Source organism: Equus przewalskii, chromosome 19, assembly GCF_037783145.1.
Source record: "Equus przewalskii isolate Varuska chromosome 19, EquPr2, whole genome shotgun sequence".
Taxonomy (NCBI): domain Eukaryota; kingdom Metazoa; phylum Chordata; class Mammalia; order Perissodactyla; family Equidae; genus Equus; species Equus przewalskii.
Genome location: NC_091849.1, coordinates 45,945,110 through 45,959,329, shown reverse-complemented (window position 1 = coordinate 45,959,329; position 14,220 = coordinate 45,945,110). Strand labels below are relative to the sequence as shown.

Here is a 14,220-nt window from a genome sequence, read left to right as displayed (position 1 = left end):
GGTGGGTCTTTCTGGGGGAGCTACCCTTTCCGGCAAGAGTCACTCCCTTCTCCTCGAAGCACCCTGCAGTCTGAGGTTCAACGTCATTTATTTGGATAAAGGCTGCTTATCTCTTGTTAAAGTGCACGATCTCCTTCGGGTAACAGGCTGTGTCAATATTGGTAATTTATACCTTTGTATGAGTCATTTCCTGAGAACAGATTATCTGATCTTAACGGGAAAAGGTGAGGGAGTGAAAGTGCACTGAAGGGACGTGGGTGGTGAAGGAATCGGACTTCCCAGCCTCGCAGCCTTCAGCAGTGGAGGACCAGAAGATTGGGTGGGTGGGTGGAGCCTGGGTGTGGAGTAGACGCTGCTGTGGAGAATGCGCATGCGCGTGAGGTCCAACCTCTTGCCCCTTTGAGATTTCCATGAACTGATCTTGTTTCTAGGAGCTTGCCCATAGATCTGAAAACAAATGTCACCTTCCCTTCTCTTTTTCTCTCGCATTGCTTACCCTTCTATTCTTCAGAAGTGAATTCATTTTTTAAGTGAAGTTTAAATGTTATCTATGCTATAAAGCTTCATTCTCTGGATTCCTGACACCACTTTATCACATGACATTTCTCCATGTTTCTCCAATGCAACGGTTCATTTTTACATTGTGCTGTACTTATATAAGTAGGCTCTCCACTTCTCTTACAAAAATAGATGATCATTAAGGACAGGGTATATGTCTGTGGATTGTGTGTGGTTCAACAACAAAGTTCAGCAGACACAAAAATAAGCACACTCCTCGTGGTGGCATAGTTCGGGGTACGTATCAGGTGTTTGATGAGTATTTACTGGATGAATTGATTGAATGAACAAGTGAATGTAAAATTTGCCACAGATGGGTGCCACTCAGTTATCCACGCTGGGATTTGGAAATAGCAAGTTGCCATGGCAACTGCCAGATTGCAGCCCCTGCCATTGTTGTGCTCCATTCCCGCCCTCACCTCTGGGCCACAATATTTGGAAAGATGCGACGCCTGGATCTGAAAGTATTAGAGCCCCAGGGCTGGTATTGAGCCAAACGGTGAAAGAGAGGATCTAGCTGCCAATCTGACTGGCTTGGTAGGGCCAACAGTGGGGTAACTGTGAGATAATCTTGTAGAAATCAACAGGATCTTTGATTTTTCTGAGGGAAAGGGAGAGCCAGGAGAGAGAGAAATGAGCTTGAGTGGCAAGAAATTTCAAATACCAACTAGGTGTTTAACAACGGAGTTGAATTTCACGCGTTTCCGTTGAATGCCTGGTGGCAGTCTTCTCCCTAGCCAGACTCAATAGTCTCTTAAGGCTCTTGAACTCCAGCAAGGAGAGAGACTTGAAATGCTGGCGCGTATATTTACAGGTCATTGGAGAACTGAGAGCAATCACAGTCATTCCTGGAGTGTGTATCCCTCCCTCCCATAACCTGGATAAACTTCACCCAGCAGCTGAGTGTTCTAATCCCAACGTCACACTAACCATATCGATGCCCTTGACTGTCTCCCTAGCAACTTGACAGCGTGGAGAGCAGGATGGGGAGGCTGCAAAGAGAGCAGCAGTAAATGAAATGAATTATAGCAAGGTGTGTGGCTGGCAGAATTGGCCCAGTAGAGGGTGGAGGGGCATGACCTTACATGGGCTTTTTTTGTGTTTCTCATCTTCGCTCTCATACCCTTGGCTGTGTTGGTTCTCACATCTGCATTACTCACCGGGTTGAGCATGGATTACTCCCAGTTTTTAGAAAGATAGTTCAAAGAAGATTGAAGAGTGAAGAGTGACCTTTCCTAAATAGTGAGGTTTGACCCAAATTATTTTTAGATAGTTTGCATTTTCATTCTCTTATTGTTATGTCCAGTATTCCATTGGTACCAGTGGTGCCACTGCACCAGGCAATGCTCACAGAGAAAGTGCTGTTTGTTACATTTTAAAAGGTCCAGTCTTTTTTTTTTGTTAATTAAATTTAGTTTTGTTTTTATTGCGGTAACATTGGTTTATAACATTATAGAAATTTCAGGTATACAGCATTATCTTTTGATTCCTGTGTGGATTACATCATGTTCACCACCCAAAAATTAATTACAATCCATCACCACACACGTGTGCCTAATAACCCCTTTCATCCTCCTATCTCCCCTGTTCCCCTCTGGTAACCACCAATCAATCTCTGTCTCTATGTGATTGTTTGTTGTTATTTTTATCTTCTACTATGGTGAGATCATAAGGTATTTGACTTTCTCCCTCTGACTTATTTCACTTAGCATAATACCCTCAAGATCCATCCATGTTGTCACAAATGGATGGATTTCATCGTTTCTTATGGCTGAGTAGTATTCCATAGTGTATATATACCACACCTTCTTTATCCATTTGTCGCTTTATGGGTACCTAGGTTGCTTCCAAGTCTTGGCTATTGTGAATAAGGCTATGATGAACATAGGGGTGCATGTATCTTTATGCATTCGTGTTTTCTTGTTCTTTGGATAAATACCCAGCAGTGGAATAGCTGTATCGTATGGTAGTTCTATTCTTAACTTTTTTGAAGAATTTCCATACTGTTTTCCATAGCATCTGCACCAGTTTGCACTCCCACTAGCAGTGTATGAGAGTTCCCTTATCTCCACAACCTCTCCAACATTTGTTGTTTCCTGTCTTCCTAATTATAGCCATTCTGACAGCAGTGAGGTGATATCTCATTGTAGTTTTGATTTGCATTTCCCTGATAGTTAATGATGTTGAACATCCTTTCATATGCCTGTTGGCCATCTGTATATCTTCTTTGGAGAAATGTCTTTTCAGATATTTTGCCCATTTTCTAATTGGGTTGTTAGTTTTTTGTTGTTGAGATGTGTGAGTTCTTGATATATTTTGGATATTAACCCCTTATCAGATATATGGTTTGCAAATATCTTCTCTCAATTGTTAGGTTGTCTTTTCATTTTGTTGATGGTTTCCTTTGCTGTGCAGAAGCTTTTTAGTTTGTTGTAGTCCCATTTGCTTATTTTTTCTATTGTTTCCCTTGCACAGTCAGACATGGTACTTGAAAATACGCTGCTAACACTGATGTTAGAGAGCGTACTGCCAATGTTTTCTGCTACAAGTTTCAGAGTTTCAGGTCTTACATTCAAGTCTTTGATCAATTTTGAGTTAATTTTTGTGTATGGTGCAAGATAATCGTCTAATTTCATTCTTTTACATGTGCCCATCCAGGATTCCCAACACCACTTATTGAAGAAATTTTCCATTCTCCGTTGTGTGTTCTTGGCTCCCTTGTCAAAAATTAGCTGTCCATAAATGTGTGGGTTTATTTCTGGGCTCTTGATTCTGTCCCATAGAGCTGTGTATCTGTTTTTGTACCAGAACCACGCTGTTTTGGTTACTATGGCTTTGTAGTATATTTTGAAATCCGGGAGTATGATACCTCCAGCTTTGTTCTTTTTTTCTCAGGGTTCCTTTGGCTATTCAGGGTCTTTTGTTGTTCCATATAAATTTTAGGATTCTTTGTTCTATTTCTGTGAAAAGTATTGTTGGTACTTTGATAGGGATTGCATTGAATCTGTAGATTGCTTTAGGAAGTATGGACATTTTAACTATGTTAATTCTTCCATTCGAAGAGCGCAGGATATCTTTCCATTTCTTTGTGTCTTCTTCAAGTTCTTTTAACAACGTTTTATAGTTTTCAGTGTACAGAACTTTCACCTCTTTGGTTAAGTTTATTTGGAGGTATTTTATTCTTTTTGTTGCAATTGTAAATGGGATTGTATTCTTAATTTCTCTTTCTGATACTTTGTTGTTAGTGTATAGAAACCACTGATTTTTGTATGTTGATTTTGTATCCTGCAACTTTACTGTCTTCATTTATTATTTCTAAAAGATTTTTGGTGGATTCTTTAGGGTTTTCTATATATAAAATCATGTCATCTGAAAATAGTGACAGTTTCACTTCTTCCTTTCCAATTTGGATCCTTTTTATTTCCTTTCCTTGCCTGATTGCTTTGGCTAGGACTTCCAATACTATGTTAAATAAGAGTGGTGAAAATGGACATTCTTGCCTGGTTGCTGTTCTTAGAGGAATAGCTTTCAGTTTTTCTCCATTGAGAATGACGTTGGCTGTGGGTTTGTCATATATGGCCTTTTGTATTCAGAGTTTTTATATAAATGGATGCTGTATCTTGTCAAATGCTTTCTCTGCATCTATTGAGATGATCGTGTGATTTTTAGTCTTCATTTGTTATTGTGGTGTATCACATTGATTGATTTGCAGATATTGAACCATTCCTTCATCCCTGGTATAAATCCCACTTGATCATGGTGTATGACCTTTTTAACCTATTGTCGTTTTTGATTTGCTAGTATTTTGTTGAGGATTTTTACATCGATGTTCATCAGTGATATTAGCCTGTAATTTTCTTTTTTTGTGATGTCCTCTGATTTTGGTATCAGGGTAATGTTGACTTCATAGAATGAATTAGGATGCTTACTCTCCTCTTCAATTTTTTGAAAGAGTTTGAGAAGGATAGGGATTAAGTTTTCTTTGAATGTTTGGTAGAATTCACTAGAGAAGCTGTCTGGTCCTGGACTTTTATTTTGGGGGAAGTTTTTGATTAGTGTTTTAATCTCCTTACTGGTGGTTGATCTATTCAAATTCTCTATTTCTTCTTGATTCAGTTTTGTAAGGTTGTATAATACTAAAAATTCATCCATTTCTTCTAGATTATGCAATTTATTGGTGTATGACTTTTTGTAGTATTCTCTTATAATCTTTTGTATTTCTGAGGTGTCTGTTGTAATTTTTCCTTTTTTGTTTCTTTGAGCCTTCTCTCTTTTTTTCTTAGTGAGTCTAGCTAAAGGTTTGCCAATTTTGTTTATCTTTTCAAAGAACCAGCTCTTGGTTTCACTGATTTTTTTCTTTTTTCTTTTTTTGGTTTCTATTTCATTTATTTCTGCTCTGATTTTTATTATTTCCTTCCTTCTATTGATTTTTGGCTTTTTTTGTTCTTCTTTTTCCAGTTCCTTCAGGTGCACTGTTAGATTGTTTATTTGAGATTTTTTGTTGTTGAGGTGGGCCTATATTGCTATAAACTTCTTAGAACTGCTTTTGCTGTATTCCATAAATTTTGACGTGTCATATTTTCATTTTCATTTGTCTGCAGGTATTTTTTGATTTCTCCTTTGATTTCTTCATTGACCCAATTGTTGTTCAGTAGCATTTTGTTTAATCTCCACATATTTGTGGCTTTTCTCATTTTCTTCCTGTAGTTGATTTCTAGTTTCATAGCATCATGATCAGAAGAGATGCTTGGTATTATTTCAATCTTCTTATTTTTATTGAGACTTGTTTTGTGGCCTAATATGTGATCTATCCTGGAGAATGTTCCATGTGCATTTGAAAAGAATGTGTATTATGCGGTTGTTGGATGAAATGTTCTGTATATATCTACTAAGTCCATCTGGTCTAACGTGTTATTTAAGGCCAATGTTTCCTTATTGATCTTCTGTTTGGATGATCTATCCATTGGTGTAAGTGGAGTGTTAAAGTCCCCTACTATTGTTATGTTACTATCTATTTCTTCTTTTATGTCTGTTAATAATTACTTTATATATTTAGGTGCTGTTATGTTGGGTGCATAGGTATTTACAAGTGTTATATCCTCTTGTTGCATTGTTCCCTTTATTGTTATGTAGTGCCCTTCTTTGTCTCTTGTTACAGTTTTTGTTTTAAAGTCTATTTTATCTGATATAAGTATCGCTACCCTAGCTTTCTTTTCATTGCCATTTGCCTGGAATATCTCTTTCCATCCCTTCACTTTCAGTTTGTGAGTGTCTTTAGGTCTGAAGTGTGTCTCTTGTATTCAGCATATATGTGAGTCTTGTTTTTTTATCCACTTGGCCATCCTATGCCTTTTGATTGGAGCCTTCAGTCCATTGACATTTAAAGTAGCTATTTGTAAGTATGTACTTATTGCCATGTTGTAACATTTTTTCTGAGTGTTTTAGTAGTTCTCTGTTCCTTTCTTCTTCTCTTGCTCTCTTCCTTTGTGGTTTTATGGGTTTTTAGTATTATGTTTGAGTTCCTTTCTCTTAATTTTTTGTTCATTTATTATTGGTTTCTGGTTTGTGATAACCATGAAGTTCATATATAATAACCTACGTATATAGCAATCTATATTAAGTTGATGGTCTCTTTAGTTTGGCCTCTTTCTAAAAGCTGTACTCTTTTACTCCCCTCTTCCCACATGTCATGTTTTTGATATCATATCTAACCTCTTTTTTGTGTGTGTGTATCCATTACCCTCATCACTGAAACAGGTAATTTTAGTACTCTTGTCTTTTGACTTTCATATTAGCTTCATAGGTGGTTGATTTGCTACATTTACTGTATTTGTGCCTTTACCAGTGATTTTAGTGCCTTTCTTTAAAAAAATTTTTTTCTCATTCCTATTTGTGGTCTTCTCTTTCCCACTTAAATAAGTCCCTTTAGTATTTCTTTGAAAACTGGTTTCTTGGTGATAAACTCCTTTAATTTTAGCTTGTCTGGGAAACTTTCTCTCTCCTTCCATTCTGAATGATAACCTTGCTGGGTAGAGTATTTTTGGCTGTAACTTTAAATATATCATGCCACTCCCTTCCAGCCTGTAAGGTTTCTGCTGAGAAGTCAGCTGATAGCCTTATGGGATTTCCTTTCTGTGTAACTTGTTGCCTTTCTCTTGAGGTTTTTAGGATTCTCTCTTTATCTTTAATTCTTGACATTTTAATTATAATGTGTCTTGGTGTGGGCCTCTTTGGGTTTATCTTGTTTGGTGCTCTCTGTGCTTCCTGTACCTGGATGTCTGTTTCCTTCCTTAGGTTAGGAAACTTTTCCGCTATTATTCCTTCAAATAAGTTCTCTGCCCCTTTGTCTCTCTTCTCTTTCTGGGATACCTATACTATCAATGTTAGTGCACTTGATGCTGTCCCAGAGATCCCTTAGACTATTCTCATTCTTTTTAATTCTTTTTTCTTTTATCTGTTCACCTTGGGTGATTTCCTCTAGTCTTTCATCCAGCTCGCTGATCCATTCTTCTGTATCATCTACTCTGCTATTGAGTCCCTCTAGTGAATTTTTCATTTCCAGTATTATATTCTTCATTTCTGATTGGTTCTCTTTTACATTTTCTAATTCTTTGTTGCAGTTCTCACTGAGTTCATCGTTCTTCTCCCAAGATCAGTGAGCATCCATATGACTTTTTGTTTGTACTCTTTGTGAGGTAGATTATTTATTTCTGTTTCATTTAGTTCTTTTTCTGGGATTTTGTCCTGTTTGCCCACTTTAAACATATTCCTTTGCCTCCTCATTTTGCTTCTTCCTCTGTGCTTATATCTATGTATTAGATGGGTCAGCTATGTCTCCTGATCTTGCAGAGGTGACCTTATGTAAGAGATGCCTTATGAGGCCCAGTGGTGTGCTCTCCTCTCCTCACCAGTTTCAAATGTTCCAGGAGTGACCCCTCTGTGAGCTATGTGTGTCCTTCTGTTGGGACAGGATTGATCTTGCTGCAGGTGCCCAGGGAGGCTGGGCTGTCCCCCTGGCCAACTGATTGTATTGCTCAGCTGCATGTGGCTGCTATGGACCCTTCGTCATTTTATCAGGCATGGGGAGCCCCCAGTGCAGTTGGCTGCAAGTTCTAATAGTGCATTCCTGTTGCAGTTTTTCTTTTAAGTGAGTAGGCCCCCAGCATGGTTGGTTGCTAGGCTCAGGGGCTTACAATTGCTGTAGGCCTACAGCCTGCAAGGCTGTTGTTAGCTCTCTCAGGATTTCAGCTGAGTGGGGCTGGCCCCAGGCACAAAATCACCCAGTTGTTTTAGGCTTTGGAAAGTGGGCCTGACCCTCTATGTGGCTGTTTAAGAAGCACAAGTCTTCTGCAGCTGACAAGTCCAACCACCCACAGGGCCACATACACTGTCAACACAGTCCTGCCCTGTGCGTGCATCCTGACTCCCTGAAGCAGACCCAGTCACCTCACCGCAGAGCCCTCACACACTCCACCAATGCTCCACACACTCCACCCACTCTTTGTGCACACCCTGCCCACAGAGGTGGACCCACTTGCCTGGCTGCAGAGGATCCAGGAACCCAGCCTATGCAGTCCCACAAGTTGCCTGAGATCTTGCTGTTGTGTGGGGCCAGTCCTGAGGAGGGCTGCCTGCCCTGGCTGAGCTCAACTAATTCAGTGCTCTAGTGGATGGGGCAGACCCTGGGTTAACAGTTCAGGGGAAGATCTCCAATGATCATCTACCAGGGTCTGTGTCAGCATGCCTGTACTAGGTCACAATAATCACTGCTGCCAATGTCGCCGTCCCTGGAGAGGGCTCACCTCTCACTGAGATGCACCCAGAGCCTATCAGGTGAGTCCCTTTTCATCAAAGACTATGCACCTTTCCTTCTGGGGATTTTAGGTTTCTTTACAAAATGGGTGAACTTGTGAGTGGGGCCTTTAAGACCTGGCTTTCCCCCTTTATGTCCTACAGGTTTTCTGGGGGTATTCCTCATTGTTGTTAGTGGCCAGCAAAGCTAGGTATTATGAGACTCGTCTCAGTTGTGCTGAGTCCAAAGGATGCTTATAGCAGTAACGTTCCCCTGCTCTGGTCCCTCACTCCTCCAGGAAAGGCTGTGTACCTTAGGATTGCTCCTGGCCAGCTGTGAAGCACCGTGGCCCATGAAGCTGGCTTTTTCCTCTCCAGAAAGGAATTTCTGCCTCTTCCATCTCAGTCAGGACTGTCCCTTGTTGCAGGGGTTCTTTTATCCGGTTTTCAGTTCTCTCTCAGGGGTAATTGTTCCCAGCATAGTTGTAAATTGGTTGTGTCTGTGGGAGGATGTGAGTCCAGAGTCTGCCTGCCCTGCCATCTTGACACTTCCCAGTCTTAATATATGATATAGTTGAGGCATCCGGTCCCACTTTCTATGATTTCCTCATTCTACTCCACATGTTCTATTCCACGTCTTTGTCAAGATCCTTTTTTGTTGTAGTTGTTTAGTTCCCCATCATGAGGGAATAAATCATAGAACACACACCTATGGAGAATCATGTAATAATTTTCAACAATTATGCAAAAATAACTATCCTTAATTGTTCAACATTTATGGTGCACGAACTGTGTTCCAGGCACTGATCTAGGCCTTTGTATACTGAACAAACAGATGAAAACTTCTGCATACATTCTAGCTGGGAGAGAAACAATAACTACTAAATTCTGTACATGAAGAAAATTACATACTATGGTACAAGGTGACAATTGCTGTACACAAAATAAAGTGGAGGTGGGGGGAGGTGGAGTAGGGCAGAGCATTTTAATTGTAACACAGGGTTTGCAGGATGGACCTCACTGGGAAGGCAATATTTGATGAAATGGCTGAAAGAAATGAGGGACAGAGTCATTTTGAAATCTGTGCAAGGGCATTCTGAACAGAGGAGAGCAGCTGTGACAGAGGCCTTTGGTTGGGAGCAGTGTGGCCAGTGCCTTTGAAGAACATGAGCAGGGGGCTGGGGCTCAGGCTAGAGCAGATGAGGGGCTCAGAGGAGGCAATGGGCCAGGGCTTGTGGGGTAGGGTAAGGGCTTCGACTTTGAGGCAAATGGGACTGTTTAGAGGATTTAGGCAGAGAAGGAATGTGCATCTTTTGCTTAGAAAAAAATCCTAAAGAGGGGGCTGGCCCCAATGCCTAGTGGTTAAGTTCAGTGCGCTCCGCTTTGGTGGCGTGGGTTTGGTTTCCAGGCATGGACCTATACCACTTGTTGGTGGCCATGCTGTGGCAGTGACCCACATACAAAATAGAAGAACATTGGCACAGATGCTTTAGCTCAGTGCAACTCTTCCTCAGGGAAAAAAAAAAAATCCTAAAGAGAATAGGAAGACCACTTAGGAGGGTGCTATAATAATCCAGGCTAGAGATGCTGCTGCTCAGACCTGGGTGGTGACCGTGGAGAGGGTGAGTGGTCAGATTCTGGATGTATTATGAAAGCATTGCTAATAGGATTTCCTAATGGGTTGGATGTGGAGTTAAAAAAAAATCACCATGTGATTTGCATGTGTATGCTTGCTCGGTTATACGGAAGCACAGTAGATGGAATACGTACCAAACTGTTAATAAGTTCCCTGGAGGGCAGGGCAGGATGACAGGTGGAGTGTTCTGGCTTTATACGTGATGTTTCAATGTTGTTTGGCCTATTGCAAATCACACTGTTGCTTTTTGCAGTTTGAAAGCGAAACCAATAACTTGTTTGTGAACTGATCATCCCTGAGGCTCCTTTGACTTGCTGTCACCTGTGTGTAAAGGTAGGCGGGGCTCACTGAGCCATTTCTCCCTGGTCCGTTCCCCAATCCCAAAAGTGGGGCTTTGGCTGTCCATGGTGTTTTTTTCACCATTTGCCAAGGGCTTGGCATTGCTGGAAATGATGTGTACCCACATATGTTAAACACAAAGGGAGAGAAGAAAGTATCATCTGTGAACACTTTTGCTGTCTCTGGTGGCACTGGGGGTGACAGAGGAATGCCTCTAGCAATCTGGGTGGCTTTATGTCTGTGGCTACACAGGTGCTTCTTAATATCTGGTGTCATTAACACAGAAAAAAGACAGAAGCCTGATGTACCCCAGTTTCTAAGCCAAGGTCGGGGGAGGTGGACGGCCATATTTCTTCCCCTTGAAATTTCTTTCTTACTTCTTCTTTTCTCTCTTGCTTTTTATCTATTGCAGGTCTGATGAAGCAGAGATGACAGTGACCAGCTGCAGCTGTCCCCTGTGACTGCCCTGCACAGCCATTCCTGCTCGGCTCGCAGAATTATTATCATGTGGAAAGGAAGGAATGCTTTCCAAAGTGCAAGGGGTTATGCAGCCCTGGTTTACCCTATGCCATGCTGGGAGGGGGAGGCAGCGAGCGGCAGGTGCTCTCCACATTCTGCATAAAAATGTCTCCAATGTGCCTCAAAATGTTTGTCGCTCCCACAGAGAACCTGCAAATCCTCACCGCAGGGCCTTGCAGAGGAGGACACGGAAACGTGTGCTGAGGAGGACTTCCTCTCACCTGCGTTTCCCCAAAGCAATTCCAAAGCATGAAGGTCTTTGTCTTCTAAGCCAAGATGTCAGCTTTCTGCCTTTTTGCGTCAGATTTTGCTCCGTGTTCTGCTTACGCTGCTAAACGCCAACTTGAATGAAGTACTGAGCATCACTGCCCCACCAACCCAAGATTCTTCCGGACACGGTGGGCACTTTATACCCGGGGACAGTTCTGACTCCCCTTGTCAGGTGTTGCTGGTCTCCATCGCATTTGCCAAAGCCTCGCAGGTACCACTCTGTCACCGTCAAATGTCCCGTCGCTTGGCTGAGGTGTTCCCCACCCAGGTCCCATCTGGCACGCTGGTATGTGTCGCTCTCCATCTTTTTCTCAGGTAATAGAAGCTCAGTTTGTGATGAGTTAAAACACTTCCTTCTACGATTGTAAATGATTTCGATTTACATTTGTGTGCCTTCTCAACAGACCTTCCAGTTACGGGGTCTGAGGCAAGCGTGCTGGAAGTCCTCAGAGCTGTGCGTCTTCAGACTTGAGTTTTGAAACTTGAGACCTCACACACGCTGGCTTTGCTCGCCCTTAGTCGCCTATCAAACCTATAGCAATGCGCTGGTTTCCTTGGCTCTTTTTTTCCTTTCAACATGTACAAATTCACTTGTTGCCAATTCCCTAAAAACAACGTTTCCCTGCTTCTTTTATACGTTACGAGACTCCTAATTTCTTCCCTCCATTCTCTTCTGACGTTACTTCTGTTTTTATTTATTGTTCTTGTTAATTGTAAGCATTTAGAGAAACCAAAGGGCTGGTTCCTTCTCCCACCCATTCTAACTGAGAGCATATTTCCCCTGGAATAAAATAAAATTAAACTCTGTTCCTAAAGAGTATGCTGGTTGGAGAACTCAGGTGCTCTCTCGCACTGCCTTGGTTTATCCCTGATAAACTTTGAGCTATGTCCTTGGGCATAAGTAATTTTGATTCCAATGTTTACTGATTAAATAGACTATTTGTCATTGACCCAATTCTCAGAGTACACATCCCTCAGGTTCCCTCACCTTACTGTTTTTGACCTTAGCTCTCTATTTAATCCTTTTACTACTCCAGTTAGCGAAATGGGAATTGTCCTTATTCAGTGGGTACATAGAAGGCAGGTATGAACTGTGACATGTGTTGTGATTCTCAGAACAAAGTGCCTGGTAAAGGATAAGTATCACTATGGTTATTATAATTAGTAATGACAGAAATTTACATCACCAACATGAAGATACATAGCCTCTCCTCCACCAGTCTTTTAACTTTTGCTTGCATAGTTTAACATTGTGTGGCAGTTTTTCTGAGCATCAGCTAAATGCACAGTCAGGTGGAGAGAGCGCTGTAGGATCTAACTTGAGTCCTGGGTTTGCCATTGACATGTGTGAAGGCAGCCAAATCAATCGATCTTATTTTGCAACTTGTAGAATCCACAAGCCAGAACCCCAAATAAGGGAGTTACTAGTGATCTGGAGAGAGAGAGAGAATTTTACCCGCAGAGAAATTTCACCTTTTGAGAGAAGAAATCTAGGGGCAAATTATCCACATATCTTTCATAATGTTAGGTAATTGTCAACTGGTTGCTTCCCTTTTTTTCAGTGTTGGTAAAGACAGCCTTAAGTCATTGTAAATTTCTTTATAATTGCTTCTGAAAAACCGTACAAAGGAATATAAATGGAAGATTATTTCTCCAATTTTAGAGACCATTAGGAGTCTAAAATAAAATTTTGAAAAAAATATGTCTTACCTGACACTTTCACAAATTTCTGGCAAGTGAAAGTCCTAAGTACAGTGGGGAAGGGCATGGGCTCAGAAGCCAGTGTGTGGGTTCCAAGCCTGCCCATGCTGCTTGGGTGACCTTGGAGGAGCTGCTTAACATCTGTTTTCTCATCTGTAAGATGGATGTGATAACAATAAGTAACTCCCAAAGCTGTTGGAGTCTTTAATAACCATCATTGTTTCTTGAGCGTGTCCTGTATATTGAACACTTTCTGTTTCTAAGCATTTCATTTCCACAACAACCCCAAGAAGGTTATCCGTTTAAGGAAATTAAGCCACGTGTGAGAAGCCCTTAAGCCTGTGCCTGGCGATACTAAGACTCAATCAAGACTACCTAGTATTTTGTGTCCCCAAAGAGGATACAAAGTGAAATCAGCATGCTTGGGAGCAAAATAAGTAATTTATCAGGAGGAAGGATATTTCAATATGAGGCAATCTCCATGAATCTTACTTATGAAGTGAGTTCATTTGAATTTGTCAACAAGCTCCTGCTAACTGAAATCAGCTGGAAAGCCCTAACTTAAGGTTATAATTAAAGGGCAAATTAAAAACCGTGCCAGCAGGTTCAGTGGTGCAGAGGGCGTGCAGACTCACTTTTTCTTCCTAACGTCCTTAATGTACCTGAGAGTGGAGTGGAGGAGAATGGTGGAAAAGCAGCGACCCAGTGTTTTGTGGCCAGTGTGTGACGCAGACAGGTAAAAAGCAAAATGATGAAGGGGGATTAAAACACACTAGAGGGCCGGCCCTGTGGCCAAGTGCTTAAGTTCTGCTCTGTTGCAGTGGCCCAGGGTTTCACAGGTTTGGATCCAGGGTGTGGACGTGGCACTGCTCATCAGGCCACGTTGAGGCGGTGTCCCACATTCCACAACTAGAATGGCCTGCAACTAAGATATACAACTGTGTACTGGGGGGATTTGGGGAGATAGAGCAGAAAAAATAAAAAGATTGGCAACAGTTGTTAGCTCAGGTGCCAATCTTTGAAAAAAAAAAAAACACACTAGAGCGGCCGTTTTCAAACTTTTCAGTTTCAGCATCCCTGTTCACTCTTAAAAAATTATTGAGGAACTCAAAGAGCTTTTGTTTATCTGGGTTGTTTCTATCATATGTACCTGATTGGGTATTAAAGCTGAGAACATTTAAAAATATTTATTTGTTAATTCAGTTCAAAACAATAAAAACCTATTTCTTGATAGCAACACATCGTTTTATGAAAAATAGCTATATTTTCCAAAACAAAGAAAATTAGTGAGAAGAGTGTTATTGTTTACATTTTTGCAAGCCTCTTTAATATCTGGCTTTTTAGTAGATAGTTGGATTCTTTTATGTGCTTCTTCATTCAGTCAACTGTGATGTATCGTTTTGGTT

At 41.2% G+C, this 14,220-nt stretch overlaps 1 long non-coding RNA gene across 1 annotated transcript; it reads left to right on the top strand.

The window, feature by feature from the left end:
- The first annotated feature begins 1,511 nt into the window (after positions 1-1,511).
- Positions 1,512-11,428, top strand: LOC139077349 (uncharacterized). Its single transcript, XR_011529778.1, has 3 exons — positions 1,512-1,591; positions 10,239-10,318; positions 10,737-11,428. It is a non-coding gene; the product is annotated as an uncharacterized lncRNA (long non-coding RNA).
- The last annotated feature ends 2,792 nt before the right edge of the window (positions 11,429-14,220 follow it).